At 32.1% G+C, this 17,289-nt stretch overlaps 1 protein-coding gene and 1 long non-coding RNA gene across 2 annotated transcripts in view; both read left to right on the top strand.

The window, feature by feature from the left end:
• Positions 1-17,289, top strand: part of LOC108381478 (dendritic arbor reduction protein 1-like) — a gene marked incomplete at its 5' end in the record, with an annotated part of 138,668 nt that overhangs the window by 81,715 nt on the left and 39,664 nt on the right. The gene's annotated exons all lie outside the window — the stretch shown is intronic.
• Positions 11,915-17,289, top strand: part of LOC108381500 (uncharacterized) — a 9,951-nt gene continuing 4,576 nt past the window's right edge. Inside the window, exons 1-2 of the long non-coding RNA XR_001849627.1 lie at positions 11,915-12,036; positions 15,556-15,560. This is a non-coding gene — a long non-coding RNA (uncharacterized LOC108381500). The remainder of the gene's footprint in view (positions 12,037-15,555; positions 15,561-17,289) is intronic.

The following is a 17,289-nucleotide window of genomic DNA, read 5'->3' on the forward strand; positions in this document are numbered from 1 at the left end:
TTTGTGATATCCTTTTTGCGGTCATTTTTCGTGGTTAGAATGTTAAATAATTCATGTAATCAATAGCTAAGATGAAATTCACTATCCTTTTCCGGCTTTCTTTGGCATTGTAATTATTCTTGATGTAGGTATATGTATGTGTCAGCAAAGCTTTTGATTGGCTTTGTCACTTTTGGTCACTCAATTGCGTGATTATTGTAAATGATCTCAATGTTTTCGGAATACGTTAAAGATTTTGCAAATTCTTAATTAGAAGTGTCCGATTTGTTTGAAGTGAAATTTCTTCCAGATCGCTATCGCACTTTTTGACGCAACAATATTCATAAAATATGTCAACAAAAGCATTGCAGATCCGAAAATTGTCGCTAACTGGTTATAGAATCTCTCCCCGGATGACCTTTAAAAATAATGCCTTCGCGTGTTATATATATATGTACATAATTAGATAGACATAACTTTTCGAACTTTTCGCGTGTACATAAATAGATAGATATAAATTTTCGAATATGTGGCAACCCTAATACTTTTGTAATTTCAAACTAAAGCTTTCACAAATATTTTGTACGTATATCTCGAGTAAATTATAACTCAATTCTACTTTTTAAAAAAGTGGCAAAAGTATTTTTAAATTTAAATCGAATTAAATTTTTTTCGTCGGGTTTTAGTCAATTGTTGAATTTAGTTGGTATTGATTTTTAAAAATACGTGGCAACCTTAGTGCATGTAGTTTCGAAATAAAGCCTATGCAAACCCATTTCGATTAATACCCATCTTCTAGCTTTTAAATAAATTGAACTTAACATTTTAAAATGGTGGCAACACTCTTTAAAGACCTCGAAAATATCATAAATGTTCAAACTAAAGTTTTCTTACCATTCTTCCGTTTGACACCAATAGGTAATAATTAATTTAACTTATAAAATAATTTGAATTTACTTTTCGAACAAGTGGCAACTCTTTCCGTAAAACTAAAACCACGGTGCACATATAGAAAGAAAGTCCGCTCATTTGACACCCCAGTTTTAGTCTTGATTCTAGTCTTAATCCTAATCGTAACCAACCACTTCAGCCATCTCCTTCCCTCTCCAACGAGTGTGTTACACTTTCGTTACATCGATGTCTGCATTTACTGCTAACCAAATGCAAAGAAGCTTTACTTTAAATAACAAAACTTAATTTTCCAGAATAAGTGCCAAATATCTATCCATTTCACAAAGTTTAAGTGCTACATACGCCTTTAGACATGCATACAAATATGTACATACATATGCAGCTGGAGATAGAAACAACTTGAACTGCATGATAATTCGATACTAACATAACTTAAGTGACATATTTTGTCGTTTGCACTTCCTTTTGCATATGTATATATTTCAGGTGATAGTCTCGGTTTCCTAACAAGCAGTTGGCAATAGAATGACTTACTACATATGAGAGAAAGTAAACTTTCAACATATGTATATGTATACATACATATGTATGTATGTGCATATGCACTTATCCAAAGCGTCACCTAAAATGACAGAAGCTGACAGATCCTGCAAAATCATACAACTAGTTACATAAAATCGTACTACATACTTCCGGTACCTACAGCTGTCTATCAGCTGCACTTATCACACGCCAGCTTAAAATTGCTTAACATTATCTACATTTCACTTGCACAGCAAACTGCATTTTTACATACAAAAAAAAAGCTCTGCATTTGCAATGACACTTAGTTTCTCGCTTTCAACATCACTCCTATTCTCTATATTCTTTTTTCTCCAATCCTCTTCAAACTTGATGCATTGCAACTAAATTTACTTGTATGTACATTTCGCTTGCTCTTTGATTGCTCGTCTGTTACATTTCATTTACTGTTGTCGGGCTCTTAGGCGCCTTGCATCCTTGTCAGGAAAATGGCCCAATTAATTTGGCATGCGCACACATTTTATCTGTAAAATTTCTGTATGCAAATGAAATTACAAAGTTATCTTGAAGCTTTCACTTGAAAACAAACGTAGTAACTACAACGTTGAGGCAGTGCCTTTGCAGAAGAAAGTAGGTCACAAAAGAGATGGAATCTATAAAGAATTGTAGAAAATTTCCATATGAAAATTAAAGCAAATTAGCTTAGTTTAGAAAAAGCATAAAAAATAGAAAGAGAAACGGCACTTAGTTTAGTGAGCGCTCAAATTGATTGTATGGCAATTATTTTAAGGGTAGCTTTTTTTCAAAAATCTAAAATTTAATTATCACCGATCGTCCGTTCAAAGCACTAACAGCAGGCAAAAAAAGTATACACTGCCGGAACAAAGTATTGGCACAGCAAATTTTTCATCATATGTGCAAAAATTTTTATTCTAATATTTTTTCGCCAATTTTGTATAAAAATATCGTTCATTCTACAACATAAAACATAAAAATGTAATTCCTAAACTTAGTGCAAAACTCGCGAAAATTCAGCAAATTTCCAAATTTTTAATCAGATTTTTTAAAATTGTTTTGGGTATGCAGTTTTGCAGCCCATTAAATTCTAGTAAAAAAATCTAGTTCGGAGATAGTCAAAAATCGCACTGATTTTTTAGAATTTTTTTTGTTGATGGTGTGTTGCATTTTTTCCATATAAGGTGTTTTCAAAAAAAAATTTCCAAAAATCAACGGTAATTCCTAGCTACTTAAAGCTTGTACTTTTTTATAATAAAATTGATTGGGCTACAAATCTGCATACTCAAAAAAATTCTAAAAAATCTGATTAAAAATTTGGAAATTTCGCATGAAAATTTTTTTGAATTTTTGTGAGTTTTGCACAAAGTTTGGGAATTATATTTTTATATTTTATATTTTTTGTTGTAGAATGAACCATATTTTTATACAAAATTGGCTAAAAAATATTAAAATAAAAATTGTTGCATATATTGTGAAAATTTGGCTGTGCCAATACTTTGTTCCGGCAGTGTATATTGATAGATGAGCTTTGTAAGAGGTGAAATGAAAGCACAAAAACACACATTTATATGCAATTAATATAGTTTTCCCTAGACGAAGAGTTAAATTCAATTCCGGTTATGTACTGTGCCTCTTACGAAAGTCCACATAATGTGCTTGTAAGTAGTAAAAGTGCTTATTGTTTTTATTTGACGCTACAATGCTTTGTTAATTTGAGCCAATACCTTCGCTTATTCCCTCCCCCACCGCCACCCAGTTAGTTGGAACGAAAAAGTCCATTAAAGCAAATAAACATAAATTAAATGTAAATGTTTGCAGTTGCGAAGCCTTAATTTAGGTAAAAAAATATAAATATATTAAAATGATTTATAAGAAAATTATATATTGTCGTTATACATACTTATGTACATTTATGTATTTCAAAGGATATTTGTTGTTGCTTTGCCCAATTATTTTCATTTTTATTTCTTTTGTTTTCCATGCCACAAAATTCTCCTCCTCCCGCTGGCGCAACGATGATAAAGTGTATTGGGCAACGTTGCGTAAAGACTTTAGCTACTTACTTAAATTCTCAAAGCAATCACACCCATACCCATGTGCCAACGTTGTGTCGCATACGCACACATTCACGAGCATGTATTTTATAAAAAAAAATTCTTACAAGAAATGGCACTCACACTCCAGTTAATGTTATGCATCTCAGCCTTCGCTGCTATGCTACTCTGCTGCTAATGCTAAGGCTCAAACGTGCACACTTCCTTTTTGGCGTGCAACACAAAGTGTCAACCGTAAAGGCCAGGAAGGAGTGTGTCTTAACAAACTCAAGAAACGTAGGACCTATTTACTTACATATTTATATATGTACATATAAACCAGTTTTATATGCCAAAAACTTACACAAGTGGGTAGAAGTACGCTCTGCAAAACAGTAAAGTGAAAGCGAAAAGAGGAAGCGTCGAAAAGCATTTTTGTTCCTATGGGCTGGATTAGAGTGAGGTGCGATTGCTTACGCTGATCAAAAGTAAACGCAGCAAAAGTGGAATGTAATGTACGCATTAATTCCTCATTTAAATTCAGCAACGCGTACAACGCATTAGTTTTATTTGACTGTGTGCAACAATGTTGCGTGCATGCGTGTGTGCGTATGCATGGCTGTGAGTGTGTGTGTGTCCACAGTGCGATATACATACGTAAATATATAAAAAAAACAGTAGATGTATACAATATATACATATGTATATATATATGTATATATAAGCCGTCAGAAAGTTTGCTGCCGTTTGCTATATGTGCAACGTAAAACCAGACAAAGCTATCTATTTAGCTGTCAACTTGCGTGTGTGTAAGAGTGAAATTTGTTACTTTGAATGTATATTTATACAAACCAGATATTTCTACCTTCTTCTTTACCACATTCATATAAAGTAGCTTCAAGTTGCGTTGCATACTTTGTAGCGCACTTTCGCCAATTTCGATTTACCAGTCGATTTTTTCATCACTTTTTCCTTCTTACTTAGCTACATTTTGCTCTTCAGTTTTGTGTTTTTTTTTTTTTTTTGTTCTGCCAAATTGGCATACTTTGTGCCACATTTTGCTTCAAGTATTTTTCGATTACTTGAAAGCAAATTGTGGTTTATGTATATTTGAATGGAGGAGAAAATGTGATAATACTTGTACATACTCGCGTAGCTAATGGCGCTGTGGAAGTGCGTAAAAGTGTGCAGCGATTTGTTTTCGCTACTTTTTTTCGGAACCCATTTTTTTGTTTGAATTACTTTTACGCTGTTTGACAGTAGAAAGTAGCTGAAGGGTTGGTAGCAAGTACAATATGTATGTAAGTGAGTTATGGAGGTGAAGTGTCAAGTACGCTCTCGGATTGCGTGAGCTAATATGTTGGTGTGTTCACAGAGTTTCATGATTTTAGTTATTTAAAACCTTTCTATATGTATTCATAGTATTCTTGAATACAACGTAACGAGATTTTGTTTATTATAATCTGTGTGGACAGGGGTAAAAATATTATTACATAATTAGAAGTAATTTTATAAGTCATTCCTGAAATATTTTGGTAATATTATAAAAAAAATAACTCACGGTAGATAAATGTATCTGAATTGAAACATATTTTTCTTTCTGAAATACTTTGTGAAATTAAATTACCAATTGAATAATAATTTAAGGACTTTGTCTAATTTTTAGGCATTTCTCCTGAATGTAATTGCATGTATGCAAGTAGTTTTGTGGTAAAATCGGTTCCGCTACCCCCGTTAATATTTAATATTTGTTAAAAAAAATGTGTAAAATCGTATATAACATCATACATCAAAAGCCATAAAAAATTAACAAAAATGTGTATATAATATAATCAACAGAACAATAAATCATTTTCTGCCATAAAAATTCCGCAGAAATTAAAAAAACGAAAATTTTAATTTTACGCTTTTTAAAATTTCTTTTTCTTAAAAAAAAAACAATATGGCGCTATAGCTAGAAGTTTATCAAAAGTCACTAATAAAGTCAATTTTTATTGTATTTCTATATTACAATCCAAAATGGGCTATGTAAAGAGCCTGGGATAGAGGATATCCCCTTGTATACAAGAAAGGAAATCGTCTGCGTGAAGAGCATTGAATAAAGTATTCCCTCTTTCATTATTTGTTCAAGTCTGAAAGTATAGATAAAGATTATTCATGATAAATACATTTAAGAGGAATACAACTTCGAAATGAGGAAAAATAACAAATCTGCACAGATGAATGTATAGAAGTATATAAGTTCAAAAAGAAAGCCTTTTTCCTATCAAGCGAAATGATATGACTGAAGAGCATTTGTGATCTTTATGAAGACAAATCCTGCTTCTAAAAATTTAAATATATAGAACTATAGAAATTTGCTTGTTGCATACTAATTTTCCAACAAAAAATATTGATTAATCGTTCTAAATGAAGAAAAATTATAGAGATCTAAAAGTTTAGGTTTGCAGGGGTTTTACACTTATCATGAAAAGGAAGATAAAATAGTTTAAAATAAGAGGCTTATAAAAATATGTCTACATGCGCGGCCTTTTAAAACACTTTTAGAGCACTCTCTACGAGTAGAGCCTTCTCACTTATAGACTAGAATCGCATGAAAATTTACAATTGAGTATTATTAAGGCAGCTGATTACTACAGATTCATACAGATTTAAAAATACCGGATTCATTTCTACTATTTATTTATCACGGAATTCCCGCAAAGGTTAAAATAGCGCGTATGTACATGGCGTATGAGTAACATTCTCATCTCGTCTGAGTAAAAAGGCTAGTATTGCTTTTACTTGTAAATACATATACATACTGTAGTATTTATTTTTTTTAATCTTGAGGAATTCATAACAAGGAAAATCATTCACTGAGCATGGCGCTAGCTCACAAAAACGAAAATTTCTGATAAATTCCAAGAAGTCCGAGAAAATGCCGAAATGTTGCCAAATAAATATGAAATCAGGAATCCTTGAATTTTTTCGTCAATGTATTAAATTGGAAAGCAAAGAGTGTTGCTTAGTTTTATCGAAAAAACAGCCAACAAATTTTTATGAAAAAAATAAAAAGAAAAAAATTGGTTTAAATTTTTTGCACAAAATTTTATAAAAATCAAAATTTTCACAATAAAAAATGCTCAAAACCTGGAGAGGAGTTTAATTGAATCTTGGAAAAAGCGTTTTAATAATTTTTCTCGATATCTTTCTAGCGTCGAAATCTAATCTGAATTTTAGTTATCTCATTTCTGAATACGATTAAGAACCAACAAAATATTTCGTGTGCCTCTTGATTATGTAAATAGATGGACCTCTTGATGATATAAATAAAGTCCTCACAATTTTATGTGATTTCTATGAGAGCTTTATCATAGCAGAGGTACTACGTTTGGTTATTTGCTGTTGCCTTCCGAAGAACGACAGCTGTAGGTTAAAATTTTGTAAGTTTCTCAGGATACAGCCACTCAGGATGAGTCTACTAAATCGGCTTCGGTGGCTACCATATCTGGGCTATTACATACAAATCAATTAAAAATTTGTAAACTATAAAATGTCGAAATATGAGCCCAAATAAAATATTTACGTTTTAAATAACATTTTTGGTCTTACTGTGACGAACGGAAAACAGGTGAAATTTTAAAAAAATTTAGTTAAATATCTCAACTGGTAAATTTACTGTTTTGAATACTGAACATATATTATAGACTCATTTCAGACATAACTAAGTGTGGATGAATTTAAATCGTTCAAGCTTCTAACCTAGATACATGAAATTTAAGTTTTTTCCAAAAAAAAAATTTAAATTGTTTGCTAACATGCTTTATATGCACATTTATTCAGTGAATATTCTAAAAGAAGCGAAAAACAACATCTCTTGGCACTTAATTTTCGCATCGCACAGACAACAATTTTAATCGTCTTACAATAAATACCATTACGACAAAAACGCTTACCAGTTCAAAGCCATTAACATTTTCTGCACAACATTAACGCATTTTCATTTCTACCGGATTTGAGACTAAATATTAAGGCGCACAAGTGTCTGACGAGTTGGCACTTAAATGCCGGTGCGGCAATCGCTACCAGCAGCAATACTGGTAGATACGTTCAGAGCTATATATAGGTATATATGATTAACAATAAACATACTTGTATACAATTATAACGGCATTAACATCAAGTGAAGACGCACCGACATGCTTTTTAGCATACAAGCAGACACCAAAACGCTTCGTGAAAAAGACGAAATTAAAAGCACCAAATGGGGGAAAAATAATGTGGTATTAAAATGGGGTGAATAGAGCAATCATAAAGCATAAAAATATAAAAAGGAAGCTGGTACGCCATCAGGTTTGAAGTCTGTGTGTATGCGTGAGACTCAAGACTCATTAAAATGTTTTACATGCTTTACGCTGTCGTAAGTAAAAAAAAAACTACCTCAAGCAAATTACCAAAATTACCTACTTTTTGAAATGCTGCTAAGACAGACTGTCTGTCTCTACACTGACAACGAGCAGCCTACTGTGCTAGTAGCATCATGCCAGCTATGCGTAGCATATGTTTTAGCTAGTGCTTTATGTTTAGAAATGCTAATATAGTCGAATGCTGTCTGCCTTCAAGAATTTTCCAAAAAAAAAAACAAAAATACGAATATTAATGCGTTTTTCATACACACTCTGTGCATAGAACACACATATATGCTACGATACCAGTAATGGTTCTCATGATCAGTCACCAGTTGGGCGAGAGTGCAAGAATTACTATTACCAAGCCTGGCGTAAATTTGGGGTGTCATCTCACGTGTTGGTTCTACAGACTATCTGTAGTACTTACACAGTAGTAGGCATTCGATGTATGTAGCTACCTTTATCGCGGATAATAGCATCGATTCTCTCCGGTAATGCTTCACAAGGCTGCACAAATGTGGTCTGATGGTATTTTGTTCCAGTGGCGGCGAAGAGCAATTTTCAAGGCGTTGACTGTTTCATATTTTTTGACTGCTAATTTCACCTAGAGGTTCACCATATGGTCCATGGAAAAATGCATTGGTTTTAATTCCGGTGAATGAAACGAAGCTGGGAAGTTTCTCTATAAAAATCGTTGGTTTTCGTGAACTTTTTGCGGTACGGCCGAGACTTATTGACATCAAACTATTTTCGTCCGCAAGAGAGTAAAGCACAAGGACCGTAATAGTTACATCTTTTAATAAAAACAATTTTTTTAACAATTATTTTTTGACTATTATTTTATTACTCTTTAAATAACAGTTATTTCTGATTTTTAATTTATAAATCCAAAATAACAATCTGCAAATAACAGTTATTTTTGATTTTCAAATTATATGTCTTAGATAACAGTTATTGAAGATTTTTATTTATAAAAGTCATAAATAAAAATCAGTCACTGACTTTTACCTTTGAAAGTCATCAATATAAATCTGTCACTGACTTTTATTTTTTAAATCATAATTGTAAATGTCATTTGTAGGTATAAGTCGTAGTAAACTTTTGTTCTCTCTGATGACTTCTAAAAGCAAAAGACACCGACTGATTTTTAGTTAGAACTTTTATAAATATAAGTTTTCTGTTATTTAAGATATATCATAAAAAAAAATCAAAAATAACTGATATTCACAGATTATTAAGATAAAAATTAAATATAATTGTTTTTTTTTTTTCAATATTGTATAAAAATTACAAACAAATGAAAAAATTTTTAAAACTTCAAATAAAAATCAAAAATGATTGTTATTTTTTTAATATTGTATAAAAATTACACACAAATTAAAAATTTTTAAAACTTCAAATAAATATCAAATATGATTGTTATTTTTTTAATATTGTATAAAAATTACAAATAAGGTGGCTACAACGTACAGTAAGTAAACACTTTTCTTAAAACTTTACTAGTTTTTATGATGAGCTGGCGTTTTTAATAATAATAAAAAAAATGCAAATTTAATTGGTAACACTTCGAGCACCTACCCTGTAATAGCTATCCATTGTTATTAGTTGTGTGAAAAGGTGGTGTTAGGTATAGGTGAGAGCTGGTAAAATTAGGCCTACTTAATATGGAGAACCGTCTAGTTCATATAAATTTATCCTTCAGGCTGAACCACCAAATCTTCCTGATCGAATAAATCGATTACTTTTATGAATGGTACCCTAAGTTTTTTTCAGTTTCTGCTATATTTGTTTAACGTATGCCCCAGCAGCCCTCTTCCATTATACACTTTGGAGGTTGGTCATTGCCTGCCAAGCCACGAGCGCTTTAAAGAAAATGTTTTTCCTGTTCTGAGATCTTGCCGGACAAGCGACAGAAACTTAGTTTTACCGAGTTGAAGAGGTTCTAAACACTTGGCCGTCGAGTTACGCTAAGTGAAGAATAAATATTTTTTGCTATTATTTCATTCCCTGTTTTTATTTGCACCCATTTATTTTTGCTGCATACAGTTTTTTTCATTTCGCCTTACTTAAGTATGAATTGTAAATACCGCAGTAAGGGTAGCTGTCTACTTAACTTACACACTTCTATTTGAAAGAATTCTTCTCTGCATTACTTTAATAATAATTTATGTGCAGCTTGTTCGCGTAAAACATTTCACTTCACACATTCAACAACCGTTAAGCAAATGGAATACTGTCATTAGAGCATTACCCACATACAGCTATCGGTTTCTTCTCGCACATAGTTCGCATAAAAAGATGTACTCTTACGTAGTATAAAAGCACTTGAGTTACTTTGGCTGTTCTCAAATGCCTTTTTAGGGTACATAGATCAAGATTTTTATTTTCTTACACGCAGAAATGTTATTGTATTGTTAAAAATACTTACTTTTTTTCGTATAAGAAATAAAGCAGCATATGCACTTAACCGCCATAAAACTGTTTCAAATGGAGTAAAGATATACCTAGCGCATATTCATGCACATATTTACAAACATATATATATATGTACATGCAAAAGTAGATGCTTACTTTTGTTTCAGGCTTAAAGTGCAATTCAGTGTAGATTTTCATGAAAAATCAATTATTTTTTTTAGTATCTTCTCTTGACGGTTTTGGAACATTTAGTGCAGGAAAATTACGAAAAACTTACGATTTTTTAATATTGGTGGCAAACTATGCCCTAGCGTTAGTATCCATACCCAGTAGGCAATTCCAAAAGGATTTTTCCTGACATCTTCCAAAGTTTTTTACAGTGGATTAGGCTTTTTACTTATTGGTCGTAAAACCAATGCAATTTAATGTATAAAACGACCTCAAATTTGATTCTGGTTCTAATAACAAAAAGCTGTAGTCAAATTCAGTAACACGTTTTTTTTTTTCTAGAACACTTTAGCTTTCCATATCGTTTCGGCAAATTTTTAGATTTTATCAGAAAATCCTATCAATCGACATACCAGTCATCATAACCAGTCAAGTCAGGTTTAAGAATCTTAGTAACAACTCGTGGAACCTAAAGCCATTTAGCGGCTGGGAATTTGCACAAAAAGTATTTAACTGTCTTCTTTGAGCCCGGGTCCTCACAGCTGCGACAGAACCGACTGGAGGGTAAACCATTACCTGTGCAGATTGCCGTGTCTTTGCAGCGACTTTATTTGCTCATTCCTAAAATATACTAAAATTTAAATCAGTTAATTGCATTCCTGCATGTCTCAGTCCCTTACCAACAAAAGCGGCTTTTTATATTGCAAATAGTAAATGTGACACTTTTAAGAAATCTTAAATAGGTGATTGTTTTTATATGGTAAGCAGTTATGGTCCAGTACATTTTTTCACTACACATAGTAAAAATTCCAAAACAGTCATAATTATAAAATGGTTCCTTAATAACTTTTTACTAAATTGCATTTGAATATGATAATAACTATCTGGAAAGATGTTTGTTTTAATTCAAAAAATATCAATATTTCAAAAAACAGTGGCACTTTTATAGGAATAACTCCACACGTTCTATCTTCTTCTTAAACTTTCTTAGACACCCTTTAAATAGAGACTAGCAGACCCGGCGAACTTCGTCCCGCCTAAAATTATTATTATTTTTTTGTTTAACTTTTTGGTCCAACATTTTCGTATAAAACGTATAAAAATTTCTCTTTGTATGGGAGGGGCCACGTCCCCTTTACATAACGAAATTTTTTTAGCCTATTACCATGTCCCCACCAGAGCTTGACCACGTAGTTATGGTGGATGAGTTGGTTATCCCGATAACCCGCCTGATTTAGCGTAGTTTCGCCATATAAAAATGACAGCACTTAACCATTTCACTGAGATGGTTAAAAGCTAATCAACTCGAAACCACGTCGAAAGTCTCATACAACCCTGTGTTTTCCCGCCATCTATGGGTCATTAGCGTTAAAATGTAAAAAATTCGGTTTTTGAAAAAATTTTAAATCTACTCCTCTACTCCGCTTGACGTCAAATCTATTGCGTTTTTTCTCATTCATGTTATGCCCCTCTTGGGGCCGTTTTTTGCGTGTTCACCACCGGTTTCAGTAAAAAATTTAAACTTAACCAAATCTCACTGTTGAAAAGTAGCTCTTTCATAGCAATGCCTCAATAAAGTAACTTCGTTATTTTTTTATGTATGACTGTAGAAATTGGCGGATGCAGAACTTTACTTAAGTTGTTAAAAAATATATGTAGAATGAAATTTATATAAAGTAGAAAATTTTTAGATCCTATTGCTCTTTAAAAAATTAAGTGTTAGATATGTTCTGCTCTATAGAAAATGCTAAAAATTACCTAAGTATGTAACATATTATCCTTACATTTCCTCGCGTTCTTATTTTTGCATGTATAGAAAATATTTAAGTCAAACAATTAATGTCAGAAACGAAAATAAAAAATTCAATCTAGTACGGAAAATTTGTTTTTGCTCCGATTTTTGCAGCGATTTAGTCCTGAATCGAGTTTTGTTCGTCCGAACACTGTTCTCTACATTTGTACTGTTTTAAGCCCTGTATGCAGCTCTCAAGAAAACAGTCAAGAAAATTTTGCCATTATTTCGCGTGTGTGTCCAAGGAATTTTGACATTTTTGACACCTCACAGCCTGTTGCCTCACTCTTTCCTCAAGAAATAATGGAACGGGCATATATTTCTGTTGCAAACCTGGGTTGCCTTGTGCTCTTTTTTCACAAAAAACTTTAGAAAACCGTAGTAGAAAGCGTAGTAAATTTCTTAAGAACTGCGCACTGCCTTAAGGAAATTTGACTCAAGTAAATTTCTTAGCCATTTCTTGTACGTCATTTTATATGGAGTTTTTGCTTGCTCCTTGAGAGCTGCATACAGGCCTTTATATACCTCAAACCGCAGTGTGGACAGCAATAGTTAGTGATGTTGTTAAGTTCGATTTGAGATGGTTAACTTTTTGGTGGGGACATGGTATACATATAACTATCTTTGGGACGTACGTGGCAGCTGTCCAAAATTTAAAAAAAAAATCGGTTCGGTCGTTCTCGAGCTTTGTGAACACAAAAAAACGGCTTCCAAAATATATATTAGTATAGTTAAAGATTTAGGATCAGAAATAGTAAAGGACACAAGAGGTAACTCAGGATATTTTGCTATAATGGTAGCTGCCGGCAGTATATTTGCTTTTTTATAAATAAATATATTTATTGGTGTAAATATGCGTTTGTCTCACTGCCCTGTACATTTTCTTCACATTTACACCTTACCACCAACGCTATAAATTCCAATTTGATGAACTTTTATTCATATTGTTATTGCTAGCATTACCATAAGCAGAGTTACCATACATATTTAAATAGTTATGTACACACTGGCGAATTCCTACGATTATACATGTATATAGTAGTAGCTCAATGCATGCTTAAAATGCTTGTGTGATGCCGCTTCTTCTTCGTCAACTATGCCTTTTCCCTTTTTCGACGACCTCAAATCACTCGTCTCATTCCTGTACGGTTATATACATACTTCACTTTTATAGCAGTTTTATGGGTCCCTTTTCCGCAATGCGATTTTCTTTCTTTAATTTCTGGTTGCTTAAGTGTGAATTTTATGGCCTGTCGTCTGCTTGTATATACGGGATACCTCTACACACACAGAATGAACATTAAAGTGCTGAGAGACTTTTATGACTGCTTTGAAACAATCTGTAAAATTATGTCCATGAAAATGTCACATCTTTTACAGTGAGTAGAAAAAGTATTTGTAAAAATTTTGAAGGTTAATATTAGCAGCCGTTGGTTGATTTTAGTAGGCAACTTTTTTGTTTATGTCTAATTGTAAGTATTATGTGACTTTGCTTGTTGCTCCCACTCGATTTGATTTACATATGTAATTGTAGTTTTTATAGCTGCACAGGTAGACCTGCGACTAAGTACTGTCAACTCAATCGCACTCTTTGTGATCGTAAAAACTGATCTTTACGCACATTAAATGCTCTTCATAATCTGAGTTTTTTTTTTTATTTATTTTCTTTGCCTATCTAGAATGCTCAGGTATGTATATACATATGTATATAGCTTTACAATCCTTTAATTGTACATAGCATGAAAATACTCACTATCAAAATTAACTCGTATTTGCTTCTCCTATATCTTAATCAAATCATTAAAAGTTATACCTTAAATAGCTTTTTATTAGCATTATAAAAGAGCAACAACAACAACGACAAAAAAAAATCAGAAGTTCTTTAAGTAATCAACCTCTTCAAGTACGCCAATAGTGTCAATAAAAATTTTGACTTAACATATACTACAGCGGTAACTTACAACCAGCCACTCGCTTACCATGTCCAACGTCAATCGTAGCTGTGACCCAAAATAACAAGCATGTAAACCAGCAGTAAAATGCATAGTTCTTATGTTTAGTTTTATTTGTACTTCTTGCTTTGTTCAGCGTCGTTCAAGGCGAACTGCATTAGAAACGAAAATAGTGACGGCATTTACTGCATTGGCGGCAAAAATAACAACAACAACAACAACAGAAAAAAATAGTAATCATGTCACTGCATTGTAGTTTTTAACCTTGTTGATGGAATAATAGTATTCGGTATTTATGTATACTCAATTAAGTTTTTAAATATTTTTTTTTTAGAGAAATCATTGAAAACTTTGCTGGTGAATTTTATTTAGCAGCTTTGTTGTTTTTTTTTTTGGTACAATAATTACAGTTATTGTCTTCCCAGAGAGTTTTGCTTCATATCGAAATTTGTGCTCCCTTCTTTTCATTTTGACGCAGTTCAATGTTGATTCTTTTACTTTTATTTGGCTTTGCTTTTTTTCGCTCAATTTAATTTCTATAATTTTTCAAAACAAAAGAAAAAACGTTTGAAATGAAGTTAACCATACAAATTTAGTATTTTTTTACTGAGCGAATGTACTTTTTCGGCTTTTGCAAATTGACTAAGTCCTCTGCAAGAAGCTTGGTTTAAAAATTACTTGTACAGATATGTATGGTATATATCCCTTTTCCCTAGCAGTAAACCTTTTAGTGTGGGTGATGATGTTTTTCAAATAAGGCAGATCGGAATATGTGCACCCTGGGAAGACAATACCTGTAATTATAAGTATAATTGTAATTTTTGTGCCACGAGTGCTAGGTAGGTAAGAAATATGAGTTTCAAAAACAAAAAATTTTTAACCTTATATGAATCTTTTAGGATTCATATATGATCCAAGTTATGAGCCAGCACCTTGTGCCAATATGAAAACAATAAACATTTGAAATTTATATCTAAACTTGTCTATATAGAAATTCGAAAATACTTAGAAAGCAAAAAATTAACAAAATTTAGCTGCAGCTGCTATTATTGAATGCATGTTGGAATGTGTATATGCACGTAAGTATGTACATATGTACATACACTGCCGGAACAAAGTATTGGCACTGCAAATTTTTCACAATATATGTAACAATTTTCATTCTAATATTTTTCCGCTAATTTCGTATAAAAATATGGTTCATTCTACAACAAAAAACATAAAAATATAATTTCTAAACTTTGTGCAAAACTCGGGAAAATTCAGCAAATTTTCATGAAAATTCAGCAAATTTTCATGAAAATTTGCAGCTATTTAATCAAACTTTTTTGAGTATGCAGATTTGTAGCCCAATCAATTTTATTTTAGTAAAGTGCAAGTTTTAAGTAGCTAGGAATTACCGTTGATTTTTGGCAATTTTTTTCACGCAGTCTCTTCCACACAAAATTTTTTTTTTCGAAAGTACTTTATATGGAAAAAATGCAAAACACCTTCAACAAAAAAAGTTCCCAAAAATCAACGCGATTTTTGACTAACTCTGAACTTGCATTTCTTTTACTAGAATTTAATGGGCTACAAAACTGCATACTCAAAAAATTCTAAAAAGTCTGATGAAAAAGTTAAATTTTGATGAAAATTTGCTGAATTTTCGCGAGTTTTGCACAAAGTTTAGGAATTATATTTTTGCGTTTGTTGTTTTAGAATGAACCATATTTTTATACAAAATTGGCGGAAAAATATTAGAATAATAGTAAAAATTGTTGCATATATTGTGAAAAATTTGCGGTGCCAATACTTTGTTCCGGCAGTGTATGTTATTTTAAAGGAACTTTTGCTGAATGCCTTTGCAAATATAGTGCATTCAATAAGACTCAAAGAGCAACCTAAAATAAGAGCTCAAATGTAGTAATTTATGAAGCCGATAAGAGCCTCAAAAAGAGTCTGAAATGATTCATATATGAGGCCAAAAATTGTTTTAAAGAGTCCAAAATAAGCCGTATATGAGGCCAATAAGAGTCCAGTATGACTCATATTGAGGCTCATTTGATGTATGAATTTAAGCTCATATACATAAGTGGACCTTCGGAGGAGGGGAAACACCCTAATATTGGACTCTTAAATGAGCTCATTTTGAACGTAATGGCTACGAAATAGGACTCCTTAAATACTCATTTATGACTCCTGGGTCAGCTGGGTCAGCACTACAGGTCTGCGTATAAATTTCTAAAGAGGTTTTCTTTTCAAATTCATCACTAGTTGAACTGCATAAATAACCCTAAAAAGTGCCTGTTTCAACTCTGACCATATGATCAAGCATATGTTGAGAACTTTCTAATGTCTGTCAAAAAACATTACACAGAAATGTAAGAGGTTGTCGGCGCTGAATTTGAAAAATAAGCGATAGCTGCGCTGGAGAAATAAAAATCAAGTTTTGGTTATAAGCCAAAATTGATATGACAAAGCATATTTCGGTTTTTTGTTTTCTCGATTATTTCCCTCTAAATAGTACACTCTAAAAAGTGCATGTAAAACTACTACTGAAAAGTGTTTATTTTTCAACCAGAATCTGTTCAAGTATACGCACAAGATGTTCAAGATTTGGTTTTGAACATGAGTTGTTTAAAATATACACATGAAAAGTTTAAAATTACAAACATTTTGAAAGTAAAAATATATTTTTTACAAATAATAAATACTAAGTGCCAGGGGCGCACCCAGGAATATATTTTTTGGAGGAAAGGGTTTATACTTCTAAATATATATCATCAGCAAATACTGAAAATTCGCTCTTTAAAATACATTTATGAAAGTTTTATTTACAGTAGGAAATAAATAAATAAACTTTTTAAAGTATCATCAATTGCATCTTATTTACATAAAATTTACAAAGAACTCAGACTATTTAAAACCGGCTTCAAAAAAGGGGAGGTTATCAATTCTTCGGAGTATTTTTACTTCTTTTATTTATTCCACCGCATAACTTTGCACCGCGTGAACCGATTCCAATAATTATTTTTTTTTACCGCAAAGATGGTACCTTAAGGATCGTCTCGTAATTTGGTTTAGATCCGATCATTAAATCATGAAAAAATTAACGGTTAAAGATG

This window comes from Rhagoletis zephyria, unplaced genomic scaffold, assembly GCF_001687245.7.
Source record: "Rhagoletis zephyria isolate East Lansing unplaced genomic scaffold, Rhagoletis_zephyria_1.1 Rzeph_scaffold_00137, whole genome shotgun sequence".
Classification (NCBI taxonomy): Eukaryota; Metazoa; Arthropoda; class Insecta; order Diptera; family Tephritidae; genus Rhagoletis; species Rhagoletis zephyria.